This window comes from Lepidochelys olivacea (genome assembly GCF_965140295.1).
Source record: "Lepidochelys olivacea isolate rLepOli2 genome assembly, chromosome: 8".
In the NCBI taxonomy this organism is placed as follows: domain Eukaryota; kingdom Metazoa; phylum Chordata; order Testudines; family Cheloniidae; genus Lepidochelys; species Lepidochelys olivacea.
The window spans coordinates 83,307,548-83,322,896 of record NC_140418.1 but is presented as its reverse complement, the minus strand read 5'-3'; the positions used below and the strand labels follow the sequence as shown (position 1 = coordinate 83,322,896).

Below are 15,349 nucleotides of genomic sequence, written 5' to 3'. Positions count from 1 at the left end.
TCCAAGATGTGCAGGCTGAATACCTTGTGGGCGTTACCCCAGGAGCAAACATTTGAAACCCAGATATGGAGCCAATACTCAAACTTCAAGTACAAAAATGATACATGCGTACAAATAGCATAATCCATAACCAGCAAATCATAACCTTTCCATAGGCATATTATATGCCACATTTTATACAAGATTGGTTGCAAATATATAACAGTTGTTGCAACAATGATCTACATGGTCATATTTTAATCAGATAATGTCACACCTCCCACAGCTCCTTTTTGGGTCAGGACCCCTACTATTACAACACCATGAAATTTCAGATATAAATAGCTGAAAGCATGAATTTTACCATTTTAAAAATCCTATCACTGAAATTGACCAAACTGGATTGTGAATTTGGTAGGGCCCTATTCATCACACTTACTACAGGACTTTTTGAAAAATCAGGAAACAAGGAGTCATGGATTCACAGGGTCTGGTCTATGCCCCAGTCTTTAACTAGTCTAATGGGAGTACCTCTTTAGTATGCTGGATCCCTGCTATTCTACAGAGGTTGCCCATGGCCTCCACGACTCCAAAACTGGGCCTTCAGGTTTCAGCAATTCTTGTCTCTCTCCATGGCTCTTAGCATATGCACAATGTGCCTCAGGTGGCATGTGACCAGGATTAATCACCGAATTTGGTCTGCTGCTTGGATCATTAGCTTTCCTGGCCCAGGCTGAGTACTGATGGGGAGTGTGAAATGAATGCTGATCTATGACCCCCCACCCAAACCTGCAGTGATTCCAACTGAGCCAGATTCCTGAAAGAGCATTTTTCCACCTATTCAATGCTTGCAGTAGTAGTTGCAGTGGTACCAGACAGCCTTTTCAAAACAATGTAACAATTTTATTAACTACCTGACATGCAGAATCTGAAAGTCTTTGAGTTTACAAGAGAGAGGCAGACTTGGGATATGGTTTCTGTTGGTGGTAGCCAGGACTTTGCTATATCCGTTCCCAAGCCCATCCTCTCCCTCTCTGTCCTCTTTTCCTCTGAGTTCCAGGAGAGCTCCTTAAGAGCTGTCAGACACACTCCCTTTCTCTTTGTTTCCAGCTGAGGTCCTTCTTTGGCTGTGAGCAGGTAGGTGTTAATGTGCTGGCCTCTGGGGTTTCCCTTGTCCCTTCCAGAGTCTCCATTCACACGTGTGGATTCCAACCAGACATTGTTAAGCAGTCTGTTTCCAATGCAGCCTGGTAATGTGACATCCTGCCAGCCCTCATTCTCTTACACACTTGATATGTTGTCTGCAGTTAGGCCTTGTCTACACTGCCACTTACAGCGCTGAAACTTTCTTCACTCAGGAGTGTGAAAAAACACCCCTTGGGCGATGCAAGTGTCAGTGCTGTAAAGTGGCAGTGTAGATAGTGTTACAGCCCTAGGAGCTGTGCTCCCAGCACTGGTACCTATTCCCAGGGCCCTCTCTACCCATATGCACAGTACGCAGCTGTGTAGGGCCCCAGAAAATTTGAGGCACCAAACTTCCTGGTGTCCTGTGCAGCTGCGTGCTCCGCCCCAGCCCCACCTCTTCCCACCCTTGCTCTGACCCAGCCCTGCCTCTTCCCCATGGCCCCGCCCCCACTTCCTACTGCTGATGAGTGCCGGCTGGGCCTGCACTCATCAGTGGTGGGAAGTGCGGTCACCCGGCCCCAGCCGTGCCGCCAGTGAGTGCTGGGGGGTAGTTTCCCCTTGCCCCCCAAGCCGGCCCGGACCCCCCCCATGGAGGCCTGCCCTCCCCCACAGGGGGGCTGTGTAGGGCCCCAGAATAGCTAGGGACAGTCCTGACTATTCCCTTTGCAGAGGTGGTTTTAGCGCTTTAACAGCGGCTGTGTAGACATAGAATTTTATCTGCACTGACAGGATCCCATTGTGTCAACTTAGGTAATCCACCAGCCTGGGAGGCAGTAGCTAGCTCAATGGAAGAATTCTTCTATCTACACAGGAGATTAGGGTGGTATAGATTTTGTGGACTTTTCACACCCCTGAGAGAGATGGCTATACTGATGTAAGTTCCTAGGTAGACTAGCCCTCTGTGTATTGCACTAACAAGTGCACAGGGAAACTAAGGCTATGTCTACACTATGCATACAGCCACCAAAATTATTAAATCACTTGTGTGTGCACACTTGGTTCCATGTGTCGGCGATGTGTGTCCTCACCAGGAGCACTTGTATGAACTTGTATTTTTCAGTGTGGGGCATTGTGGGATGGCTCCTGGAGACCAGTAACAGTGGACGCAAAGCTCATAGCAATGTTCAAATTACTCCCAGTCCCAAAGGATCGGTCACTTAATCCAGGACAATGCTTGTGGCCAATCCTACAATAAACTATTTCAAGATTCCTTAACTAGGAAAAGGAAATAGTTATTTACAAGGTTTAAAGTAAGTAAACCTATATACCCATAAATGGATTCCATTCTTAAGTTTCAAGAAGTAATAGAAGCTTCTGTAATAAGCGAGCTCTGTATGTCCTTTAGGGCTAACCCACGGCAAGCACTGGAGATCTTTTGCTTATGCTTAGTCATGGGTGGTGGGTATTGAAGGCCAGGGGAGGCTAAACCTCCCCTAACCCACGCCGTGGCCCTGCCCACACTCTTCCCCGAGACCATGCCCTCTCTCCCCTGAAGCTGGCAGGTGCCCAACTCCAGCCCATGGCCTGGGGCTTGGGCTGGGCATTATCTTCCAGCAACCCTATCCCACCTCCAAAATACAGCAGAACGCTTGCCCTAATAATTGGGCTGACAAATTTTTACCCAAGTGTGAGAATTGAGGGAAAGTTCATAAGATTTCATAATAATCTATAATAATAAATGTTTGTTCCTGGGAAGAGGTGCAAAAGGGAGATAGAAAAACTTAATTATTCAAAATATAAAGGCCTATTGATATAACTTAAGGACTCTGCTGAGGTCACACATGGTAAACAAGAAGTGTGGGACCAGAAACTAATAGACCAAAATTGGTGTGTCAAAAATTAGGCCTAATTGATGAACAAAATGATGAGGGCATGGGCTGTTCCATCCATCACTCCCTTTTGGAGTTCTTAAAGAAAAGACTTCTGGACGGGAAATTAAGAAATTGTCTGACAACTACTGGTAGGGGATAAGGGGGTAGGTGACAGAGAAGGAGCGAGCTTTACTACTGTGGCTGCCAGACCCACAGTCCCCCGGGACTCTAGGTTGTACTACAGCATCATTGGGCTTTCATCATCCTGATCCTTAAATAGAGAGGAACCCAGATATTTCCACCTCCACCAGCTTCAGCTAAATCCTGAATATCACCTGGGATGTGAGACTGTCATTCCCCTTCGTATGTCCTATTTCTTCTCTTTACTCTCTCCTTTCGCCTTCTCTCTATCAAGAGTCTGGCTTAGCTGGCCAAGACTATATTTTGCAATGTTGCTGTGAATATGTGACCAAATTGGCAGCAAAAAGCAATGCCCTAGACAATTTGATGCTGGTACAAGTTTGCTAGGTCTCAGAGTGTGCTATCCCTGTGTTTCTCCAGCAGTGTGGTAGCCAGTAAGGGTATGTTTACACTACGAAATTAATTGATTTTTAGAAATTGATTTTATACAGTTGATTGTGTATGTCACCACTAAGTGCATTAAGTCGGTGGAGTGTGTCCTCAATACCGTGGCTAGGATCGACTTACAGAGCGGTGCACCGTGGGTAGCTACCCACAGTTCCCACAGTCTCCACTGCCCATTGGAATTCTGGGTTAAGCTCCCAATGCCTGATGGGGCAAAAACATTGTCGCAGGTGGTTTTGGGTACATGTCGTCAGTCGCCCCTCCCTCCCTCCCTCCGTGAAAGCAACGGCAGACAATCGTTTCATGCCTTTTTTCCTGGGTTACCTGTGCAGACGCCATACCACAGCAAGCATGGAGCCTGCTCAGCTCACCGCTGCTGTTGTGAGCATTGTAAACACCTCACGCATTATCCTGGAGTATGTGCATAACAGGGCTAAGAGATGCCAGCACGAGGACGATTGTGATGAGGACATGGACACAGACGTTCCTGAAAGCACAGGCTGTGGCAAGTGGGACATCATGGTGGCAGTGGGGCTGGTTGATACAGTGGAACGCCGATTCTGGGCCCAGCAAACAAGCACAGGCTGGTGGGGCAGCATCGTGTTGCAGGTATGGGATGATTCACAGTGGCTGCGAAACTTTCGCATGCATAAGGCCACTTTCCTTGAACTTTGTGAGTTGCTTTTTCCCACCCTGAAGCACAGGAATACCAAGATGAGTGCTGCCCTGACAGTTGAGAAGCGAGTGGTGATAGCCCTGTGGAAGTTTGCAACACCTGACTGCTACTGGTCAGTCGGGAATCAATTTGTAGTGGGCAAGTCTACTGTGGGGACTGCTGTGATCCAAGTAGCCAATGCAATTTCTGGCGTTCTGCTATCAAGGGTAGTGACACTGGGAAATCTTCAGGTCATACTAGATGGCTTTGCTGCAATGGGGTTCCCTAACTGTGGTGGGGCAATAGACGGAACGCATATCCCTATCTTGGCACCGGAGCACCTTGCCAACCAGTATGTAAACCGAAAGGGGTACTTCTCAATGGTGCTGCAAGCACTGGTAGATCACAAGGGACGTTTCACCGACATCAACATGGGATGGCCAGGAAAGGTGCATGATGCTCGCATCTTTAAGAACTCTGAGCTGTTCGAGCAGTTGCAAGAAGGGACTTACTTCCCAGACCAGAAAATTACCATTGGGGATGTTGAAATGCCAATAGTTATCTTTGGGGACCCAGCCTACCCCTTGCTTCCATGGCTTATGAAGCTGTACACAGGCAGCCTGGACAGTAGTAAGGAGTAGCTCAACTATAGGCTGAGCAAGTGCAGAATGGTGGTAGAATGTGCCTTTGGATGTTTTAAAAGCTCGCTGGTGCTGTTTGCTGACCTAGGTTAGACCGCTGTTATTGCTGCTTGCTGTGTGCTCCATTATATCTGTGAGAGTAAAGGGGAGACGTTTATGGCGGGGTGGGAGGTTGAGACAAATCACCTGGTGGCTGATTTTGAGCAGCCAGACACCAGAGCGATTAGAAGAGCACAGCTAGGCGCATCAGAGAGGCTTTGAAAACCAGTTTCATGACTGGCCAGGCTACGGTGTGACAGTTGTGTGTGTTTCTCCTTGCTGCAAACCTGCCCCCTTTGTTGATTTTAAAGCCTGTAAGCCAACCACCCTCCCCCCCTTCGATCACAGCTGGCAAAGGAAATAAAGTAACTGTTGTTTTGAAACCATTCATTCTTTCTTTATTAATTTAAAAAAAAAAAGTGAGAACTGACAAGGTAGCCCAGGTGGGGAGGGGTGCGGAAGCAGGGAAGGACAAGTCCACATTGCTTATTGTAGCCACACGACAAATCAAAACTGTTTGAATGACAGCCTTCTGTTGCTTGGGCCATCCTCTGGAGTGAAGTGGCTGGGTGCCCCGGAGCTGCCCCGCTTCCCCCTCCCCTGATTCTTGGATGTCTGGGTGAGGAGGATATGGAACTTGGGGAGTAGGGCAGGCGGTTATACAATGGATGCAGCAGGGGGGTCTGTGCTCTTGTTGGCTTTCCTGCAGCTCCAACAGATGCTTCATGTCCGTTTGCTCCCCCATTAGCCTCAGCATCGCCTCCTGCCTCTGCTCTTCTTGCTCAATTAATGCTTTCCTGGCCTCTGCCACTGAATGCCTCCATGCATTAAGCTGTGCCCTATCAGTGCAGGAGGACTGCATGAGCTAGGAAAACATGTCATCGCGAGTGTGGTTTTTTTGCCTTCTAATCTGCGATATAACCTCAGGGACGGAGATGATAGGGGGAGCATAGAAACATTTGCACGTGGGGGGAGAGAAAAAGGGAGAGTAAAATTTAAGATGATACATTTCTGAGAACAAAAGGGAGACTCTTTCACAGTTAATCAAGCAGCAGACAGCACATGTGCTTTAGGTACAAGGTCATATTTTGCCTTTTATAGTGAGCGCCTGCCGGTATGGTGACACATCACAAATGTCTGGGCAACAGAATTTGGTTTCCAGGCAGCCATGGTAAGCCTTTTGGTATGCAGGGTTGGCTTCTGACGCCTTCATAACATGTGGGAATGGTTTCAAACTGCAGTGCCATCCTACCCCACAGCAAGTAATGCTGGTTGGGTTTCACATTTAAAAGGAAGGGCTGTGGTTTTCGGGTGGATGTGGAGCACACACTTCCCCCCACCCCACCACGTGGCTATTCTCTGGGATGATCTCTTCACCCCTCCCCCCGCCGCATGGCTATTCTCTTTTAGCCAAGCGCAAACAGCCCAGCATGAACGGGGTCCTTTTACTGTTCCATTACTAAAATTCCCTTATTTCAACCAGGTGACCATGAATGATATCACTCTCTTGAGGCTAACACAGAAGGATATAGACCGAATGTTGCTTGAATGCGACCAAAACCTAGGACCATTTGCTGCCATGCTTTGTGCTGCAGTGATTCCAGATTACTTGCTACTGGCTTGGCATGGTAAAGTGTCCTACCGTGGAGGACGAAATAAGGCAGCCCTCCCCAGAAACCTTCTGCAAAGGCTTTGAGTTCCTCCAGGAGAGCTTCATGGAGATGTCCCTGGAGGATTCCCGCTCCATCCCCAGACACCTTAACAGACTTTTCCAGTAGCTGTACTAGCTGCGAATGCATCCCAATTCTTCAGGGCATCTCAGACATTAAACACTATTGCTTTTAAACCCTGTACTGTAGTTACAAATGTGCACTCACCAGAGCTGGCTTCTCCGGCTTCAGAGTCGGGGACCCCGCTTTGGGGGGGTATGGGTTCCAGGGTGATGAAAAGGTCCTGGCTACCAGGGAGAACGGATTCACCACTTGCCTGCTGTGCATCCTCCTCTTCCTCATCCACAAAATCCTCCTCCCTGTTGTGTGAGACTCCCCCCTTGCAGGTGTCCACGGACAGTGGTGGGGTAGTGGTAGGGTCCCCCGCTATAATGCCATGCAGCTGATCACAGAAGCGGCATGTATGGGGCTCTGACGCGGAGCGACCGTTTGCTTCCTTTGTCTTTTGGTAGGCTTGCCTGAGCTCCTTAACTTTCACGCGGCACTGCTGTGTTTCCCTGTTGAAGCCTCTCTCCACCATGCCCTGCACGATTTTGCATACATATTAGCATTTCTTTTTGATCGGAGTTCGGCCTGCACAGATTCTTCTCCCCATACAGCAATCAGATCCAGTGTCTCCCTTTGGGTCCATGCTGGAGCTCGTGTGCAGTTCTGGGGGGACTGCATGGTCACCTGTGCTGCTGAGCTTGCCACACTGACCAAACAGGAAATGAAATTCAAAATTTCCCGGGCTTTTCCTGTGTACCTGGCTCGTGCATTGGAGTTCAAAGTGCTGTCCAGAGTGGTCACATTGGAGCACTCCGGGGTAGCTCCCGGAGGCCAATATCATCGAATTGCGTCTGCACAACCCCAAATTCGACCCAGCAAGGTCGATTTTAGCACTATTCCCCTCACCAGGAAGGAGTACAGTAGTCGATTTTAAGAGCCCTTTAGGTCGACGGAACGGGGTTGGTTGTGTAGACGCATTCATTTTAAAATCAACGTAACGTGGCTAAATTCGACCTAACCCCATAGTGTAGACCAGGGCTATGAGTCAGCACCAGACTCAAAAGCTGCATTTTTTCCATTTGTTTTTCTTTTTTCTCTCCTTTTGTGTATGTTTGTCTTCTAGGAAACAGGATAAGATTTTAACAACTGCAGCCCATTTCAGCTGACTTCTTTTCTCCTAAAAAGACAGTTATTTATCATCTGAAAGAGTGACTAACAGGGGATTTCCTTCTAAAGCTATCTTTGGTATCCCGTTAAAACGAAGGCATTACTTGATATTTTACATTTCAAATGCTTTAATTGTTTCTCCTCCTTTTCTATATCTTTGGTAAAGGTTAAGAATTTTTTAACAGCATGTTTGCCACTGACCAGGCAGAAGTCATTTTATTCCAAAAGCCTGAACCTTGTTTAAAACTCTTTAATGTTGAACAGTGACAGGGTCATGTTAACACTTCTGATTCTTTGGGCCCATTTATTCCATTGAAATAATACAGTACCCTTCAACAATATGACTACTTTGCTTTCTTCCTCCTACTCCTTTCTTGATTGCTCAAAAAAAGAGACACAATTTTACTATTTATTGAGGAACAGTATGCTTATCCCTTATTGTTGTAAAGATTAAACCAACTTGTCTTAGTAGTCGGAATCTGTTGTCTTTGCTTTAAGCTGTCTATATTTCTCCAGCTTCCCATTTAATTTTGCTAATGAACATATTCAATAATTGAGGAATAAGGTGCTGTTGCATCTTAATGAGTTAGTCTAATTACATGTAAGGATGTCCTGACAGATGTAAATATTTTAGGGGTGCACTAGCTTTGTCACAAATCATGTTTTGCTTTATGAAAATCTTAGGGTATTTGTATTAGAGATCCATTGAATGACCAGAGGTGCATGTTTTTTGGACAGGGTACTATCTTCCTTCTTACCTGCTTCCAATATTGCATTTAGTTTCTAATTATACCAATAAAACCTTTCCCTTAATGGAAAAGTTTTTGCATGCATGACAGAGGATCGATATTGAGTTATAAAATTAAGGGCTTGCACAAAGGATTTTGCTGGTTAAGCAAAGTACAGTTGTTGACCATAAAACTTTACAAGTTTATGTCTAGAAGAAGCTGCTTGTTTATGGCAATTGATTATTTAGATCTTTAGATATCTGAAAGATGTAGTGTAGGTGCTGTACAGTCTAGATATGTAGATAGGAAAGCCAAAATACTTGCAACTGTTGCCAGATATATTTCTCTCCACTAGTCCAGATTCATTACTCTTGACCACGTTTTACTTGGCAGAAAATACAGCTATACAATATCCATCGGAAGTCGACCATATGTGGCAGCCTGTGTACCATGCAGAGTACACTGCAGCCTCTGTTTCCATGCATACCCTTGCGTCCTAGAGGGATGGTGTATAAAGGAATTGAAAATCCTAAAATAGACAGACGTACAGTCACTGGATAAAATGCTGGCTACTAACTATCTAATAGTCACAAGATACATCAAAATCTGAGGACTGCAGTGAAGATACTGTGCCTATGTGATGAAGAAATTGGAAAGAATAGTGACTAATCAGTAGTGCTCTGTTGGATTATAATTATTACGCATCCAGTCATTATTGGGTTATGTCTACACAGCAATGTAAGCCTGGACTCCAAACCCCCCTTGTGTCCATGCACCAATTGTGCTAATCTTGGGCTCAGATCCAGGATCCTAGAACGCTGTAGGGCTGGAGTGTCCAAGCCAGCGTTAAGTTGGGACATAGGGTCCGAGCCCTGTTTCTTTCCTGTATGCATGCAGCCCCAGCTTGACTCAGCTTGACTGGGTCCCAGAAGTCCTCTGGATGTATCCCAGAGTTCCCAGTGGCAAAGGAGGAGCACAGCGACCAGAAGTGCCATTACTGTCTGGCCAAGCGTGCTCTGGTCCTCCTCGCTGCTGCACAGAACTTGCCCAGAGCAAGAAGCAAAGCTGACAGGTGGGAGGCAGCTCCTGGCTGCCGGGGTGGTACAGGTCATCCACCCCCAGCTGTGCTGAGCAGGGAGCTCTGCCACTCCCCCTCCCTGCAGGGCACCTGCTTGGTCCCACTCCACTCTGTGGCCCTTGCTCCCAGGCCCCCTGAACTTGCTGGGGCTGCGTGCATTGTGAGGGCAGTGATTGGGAACCAGCCCCAAAATTTCCCCATAGTCTCCTGGGGATCCTTTATCCCTGCCTCGCAGGGTGCAGCAGGGACAGGGGTAAGAGATCTCCGGGGCTGCGGAAGCACACTGCACCCCAAGCCTTGGGAGGATCATTTCACTGCTTTGTAGCCAGCAGCAGCCAGGCTGGGTATGTGACTTTCATTTTATGTCAAACTTCCAAACAAACAGACAAAAATAAATTTAAAAAGCCCCACACCAAAACACCTTAATTGAACATCCTATTTTAAAAATTAAGATTTGCCACATTCCATTTTAATATGACCGCCCTGGTGACTGATGTCCTAATTATCCTGAGAACAGGTGCACGTGGACATTTTTGTGCCTGTGGGACTCAGCCTAGAGCTGGAGAGCCCAATTCTTGGATTGGATGGTAGTTTCAGTATAAAGCCTTCTCAAACTGCAGTCATTTTATTGAGACAGCCACCAAATGAGCTAATTATGTGGTTTATGTACTTGTGCTCCTTATGGACACCTGAGTTCCATCAGTACTGCCACAGTGAGGGAACAGGGTGGGCAGTAGAGTTTTCCCCCAGTACACTATGTTCCTAGGGCTAGTGTGTGGACGGGGGCACTAGGCACTTTGGAATACGTTTACTTTCACTCTGGTCTATGCACTTCAGTGTGGATGCCAGAGCCCTAGGTTCGAGCACACATCAGAAAATCCTTAACCTAGGGTTAAAATGCAGTGTACAGGCTCAAGCCCATGATTCAGCTGACTTGAGTCCCACTAACACTAGCCTTACATTGCTGTGTAGACATAGTTTTGGAGACGCCTGCCTGCCTGGCATCTGGGCTATGAGAGCCATGTGGTGCTGCTGTCAGCAAGCATCACTTGTGCATGTCTGGAAAATACTGCTACTTGAGGCTAGCGTCTTATGTAGGGCAACACTTGGATACAGATTTTCAGTCTTTGGGTATGTATGGATATTCTCCAGGAACGTGGCCTCCCTCTCTGCCCCTAAGGGGCTTGACTAAGTTTCAGTGATGCCACTGGCTGGTTGGCATATTGCATGCAGGAGCTATTGAAGCTGGCCTCTCTGCTGCATAATGGAAGGAGGATGTGACATATGGTTGCCTTTCCTTTCTGTGTAGTTAAAACTGCAAAGAGTAAGTCATTAGCTCTCTGTGTGCAGCACAAGTTTTAGACCTGTATGACATTGAGTTTGGTAAGTGGTGTTGCCTTCAACAAAATGTTTAGATTTAATTCTATATCCGTGATATCTTTCCCTCTCCCCCCAAGAGGGAGAGAGCTTAGGGGATTTAACAATTTTTTTTAAAAGGCTAGTATATAAAAGGTGTCTTGAACTTGCTCAGCATGAACTCCTTTTATATACACTTGATGTTGGACTGTGTAACCTATTTGGTACAATATTGCCAAAGGACGATTTCATAGACTTTTTGGGTTTTTTTGTTGGTTTTAGAATGATCATATGCAGCCCATTCCTATCACGTTCCAAAAAATGTAGAATATCAGGGTTGGAAGGGACCTCAGGAGGTCATCTAATCCAACCCCCTGCTCAAAGCAGGACCAATCCCCAACTAAATCATCCCAGCCAGGGCTTTGTCAAGCCTGACCTTAGATATTTTTAAGGAAGGAGATTCCACCACCTCCCTAGGTAATGCATTCCAGTGTTTCACCACCCTCCTAGTGAAAAAGTTTTTCCTAATATCCAACCTAAACCTCCCCCACTGCAACTTGAGACCATTACTCCTTGTTCTGTCATCAGCTACCACTGAGAACAGTCTAGATCCATCGTCTTTGGAACCCCCTTTCAGGTAGTTGAAAGCAACTATCAAATCCCCCCTCATTCTTCTCTTCCGCAGACTAAACAATCCCAGTTCCCTCAGCCTCTCCTCATAAGTCATGTGTTCCAGTCCCCTAATCATTTTAGACTGCTTAATTTTGAAGGGCTACTTTTCATTAAGTGTGAGGCCTCAGATTGTTAGTTTATCCTGTAACTGTTTTTTGCCCTGACAACATGTGCCTTATATATGCAACAAAACTAAACTTCATAGGTCTCATTGATAGCATTTGTTGTCATTTGTTCAATGTTTTCTAGACTAACTTTTGTTGCCGGTGTAGTTAGGAATTAGAATAACGGAAAACAATCACCCTCTGAACCTAAATTATTGTAACACATTTCTGGATGTAATAAAAATATTACCTAATGTACTGCCCATGGAAACCTAAATGCAAAAAAAACCCTCTACCTTTCAGTATAGGAAAATTCTGTTCTGAACTAATCTTATAATGAAAATTCAGTATTAAAGCTTATAGTCTGGCCTTTGTTGTGCCTACCCTTTGCAGCACAGTGCTTTTGTTATGAGACCCCAGCACTTCAGAAGTGCAAATGTTTTAGTTTAGGACTGTATATTCGGCTTACCATCAATTTGGGGTTTTTTTGTTAGCTTGGAATCCTAGAACATTTCTAAAGATAACTTGACTATAAATGGTGTGGGGGAGAGTATTTTTTTATTAATTTAAAACAAACAAAAACCATGTAAGCCATGCTGTACATCAGGCATTATAAAAATATTGTCGGCAAAATATAATGAAATGTAACCCCTCTCACCCATTGAAGGATCCTGGAACTGGATAGGAATGACACTAATAAAAAGGAGCTCTTGTTAAGGCCTGATGATATCTTCCAAGTCTCATTTGGAGAAGGACATGGTGGGGAAACAGTGATGGACCATAACTAGTTCTCTGTCTCTTGGGAGGTTGATGGCAGTTCCTTCTCTTACAGCCACGAGGATGACTGATGCTGGCAGTAAAAAGGGTGGGTGGACCTGAACACTGTGACTGCTCAATCTAGAGCAGTGGTTCTCAAAGCCGGTCCGCCACTTGTTCAGGGAAAGCCCCTGGCAGGCCGGGCCGATTTGTTTACCTGCCGCGTCTGCAGGTTCAGACGATCGCGGCTCCCACTGGCCGTGGTTCTCCACTCCAGGTCAATGGGGGCTGTGGAAAGGACGGCCAGTACGTTCCTGGGCCCGCGCTGCTTCCCGCAGCCCCCATTGGCCTGGAGCGGCAAACCGCGGCCAGTGGGAGCCGCGATCGTCTGAACCTGCAGACGTGGCAGGTAAACAAACCGGCCCGGCTCGCCAGGGGCTTTCCCCGAACAAGCGGCGGACCGGCTTTGAGAACCACTGCTCTAGACTACTGCAGGTTCCAGTGATGCAAGCTAGTCCTGGGGGGCAAAGAGGCAGGTGGTTCTGATTCCCAGTATCCTCAGGCATTCTCAGAACCAGGATCATAAGCAGAGCTGGTCAAAACTTTTTTTGTTTTACATTTTTTTGTCAAAAATGGAGTTTTGTCAAATGATTTTTATGTTAAAAACTGTTCTAATTTTTTACATTTTCCCCTCTGCATGAAATTTGTTTCAATTCTAATTTTTTATTTCCCTCCCTCCCAACCCCCCACAAAAAGTGTGAGAATTTGCGTGCCACCGTAGGTTTTTCCCTTTTTCCCCAAGAAAAAAGGGGAGCAGACAAAACAAAATCAATGAGAAAGTAACACACAGTCACACTTTCACTTTCCCAATTTGGAAAACAGAATGTTGAAGAGTGTGTGAGGGGAATAATTTTCATCTTTTCCTTCTGTTTTCCACTGGTAAAAGTTGGAAAACTGTAAAGGTAAAGAAATGTAGAGTTTTCCATATTGTTAATTTTTTTGTATGTTCCCACAGAAAAATTATTTCCCAACTGGAAACTTTGAATAAGAGCTTTTTCCCCGATTGGGGGGGGGGGGATGTCCTTTTCTGGCCAGCTCTAACCATAACTGATAGGTCTGAGAAGATCTGTGGAGGAGATGCAGGTTCTGACGTATACCATCTAAACCTCTGATGTATACCATCTCTAAGTTGAGCATTGGTGTGCAGAAGTTCCCCACAGGTATTGCTGAGTGCACTATAAAACAGTCTAGTATTGACATTTGTAGCAGAGAGACAGGACATCTGAACATAATAAAGTAGAAAGGGGAACAATTAATTAACACAATATATGGAAAGCTATTTGTCTCTCCTGTGTAATTTTTAGCTAGGACTAAAACTGGCCTTTCCTTTCACTAGAACAAATGTTAAAAGGAAATATTTTTCCTAAAATTATAGTAATCACTCTTAAATATATAGCCTTTTTGACCAGATGGTTACAACTTCTTGACCTAATACCCAGCTAAGAGCCAAATGAGATCTTGAATATGCTGGCTTGCAGGCTGTAACTTGATACCCACCCTTCTGCAGGGTGTGAGACAGAGTTGAAAGTTAAAACTTTACATCAGTGATACTCAGACCTCAGTGATTCAGGAGCCAAATTAGTAATCAGCAATACCCAAACAAGCCACAGTAGGTGAATTTATTGTTTTTTACTATAGTACTATAAATTCATATTTAAACAGTATGATGGGATTTGTTTAGTTTATATAATTCTCACAGCAAAATGACTGACCAAATATTATTATTTTATCAACTACAATTGGTTAATAATATAGTAAAAGTATCCTGATTGATTAATAACTTAGACTGGTTAATAATTAACTCACACAGTGTCTTAATATCGTGAGCTGCAAAGAGCCACAGGAGACACATTACAGAGCCACTTGCAGATCCAGAGCGTCAGTCTGAGTATCCCTGCTTTACGTAAATCATCGTATGAAGTGATTGGTATCTATTCCAACTTTAACTTGTTTACTTATCAAAAATCAAATGGCTTTGTCTCAGAAGTCTCTATTAATTATTGTACTTAGACTTGTATCAGCATCTTGTTGAAACCAGTATTCTACTGCTTATATTGTACAGTGTAACATATAGAAAGGAATGTGGCCAGTTTCTGCATGTGATATTTTAAACCAGTAATGCGTCAAGTTGTATCATTGTTATACTTTGTTGTGCTTACTACCTAACTGGCAATAAAGTAGTACTTTATCAGATTGACTGGAATCCTGTGTATTGTATTTATCAGTCTGGAATCCTGTGTATTGGGTGGAAATCGATTAATTTGGGCTTGTAATGAAGTGAAATCAGGCTACTGAAAAGTTTGATTTTATCGTGAATTTTAAATGTGCTTTTAATCCGTACAAAAAAGGTGCCAGTTTATGTTGGTAGTTTGTCACCTTAGCAGCTGTGCATTCTTACATGGCATAAGAACCTAAATAGATTAGAGTGCACGTCAGGAATTGAAATTTCCAACTCATTTCCATAGGCGGTTTTATAACTGTCAGACAGCTAGGTTTTCAGTGCCCGCTGACGAGGTCTGGATTCAGACCAATGACCAACGCCAGTGGTCGTTCGTGACTGATTGGTTGATCCTAGAGGATCTCCCAGGCGATCGCAATGTCCGGTGGAAGTGCAGTGTGGCTACTACTAAGGCAGACTCTCTGCCAACCCCGGCTCCACACCGCTCCCAGAAGTCGCCACTGCAGCCCTGGAGTTGGGGCGGGGGGCAGGGATCTCTTTCAGTGTGCCTGCCTACAAGCACCGCCCCCACAGCTCCCATTAGCCAGGAGAGCTGCGGGGGCGGTGCTTGCAGAGAGGGGCAGCACATGGAACCAC

At 45.5% G+C, this 15,349-nt stretch overlaps 1 protein-coding gene across 1 annotated transcript in view; it reads left to right on the top strand.

The window, feature by feature from the left end:
- DNAJB4 (DnaJ heat shock protein family (Hsp40) member B4) overlaps positions 1-15,349 on the top strand; it is a 48,260-nt gene that overhangs the window by 21,227 nt on the left and 11,684 nt on the right. The gene's annotated exons all lie outside the window — the stretch shown is intronic.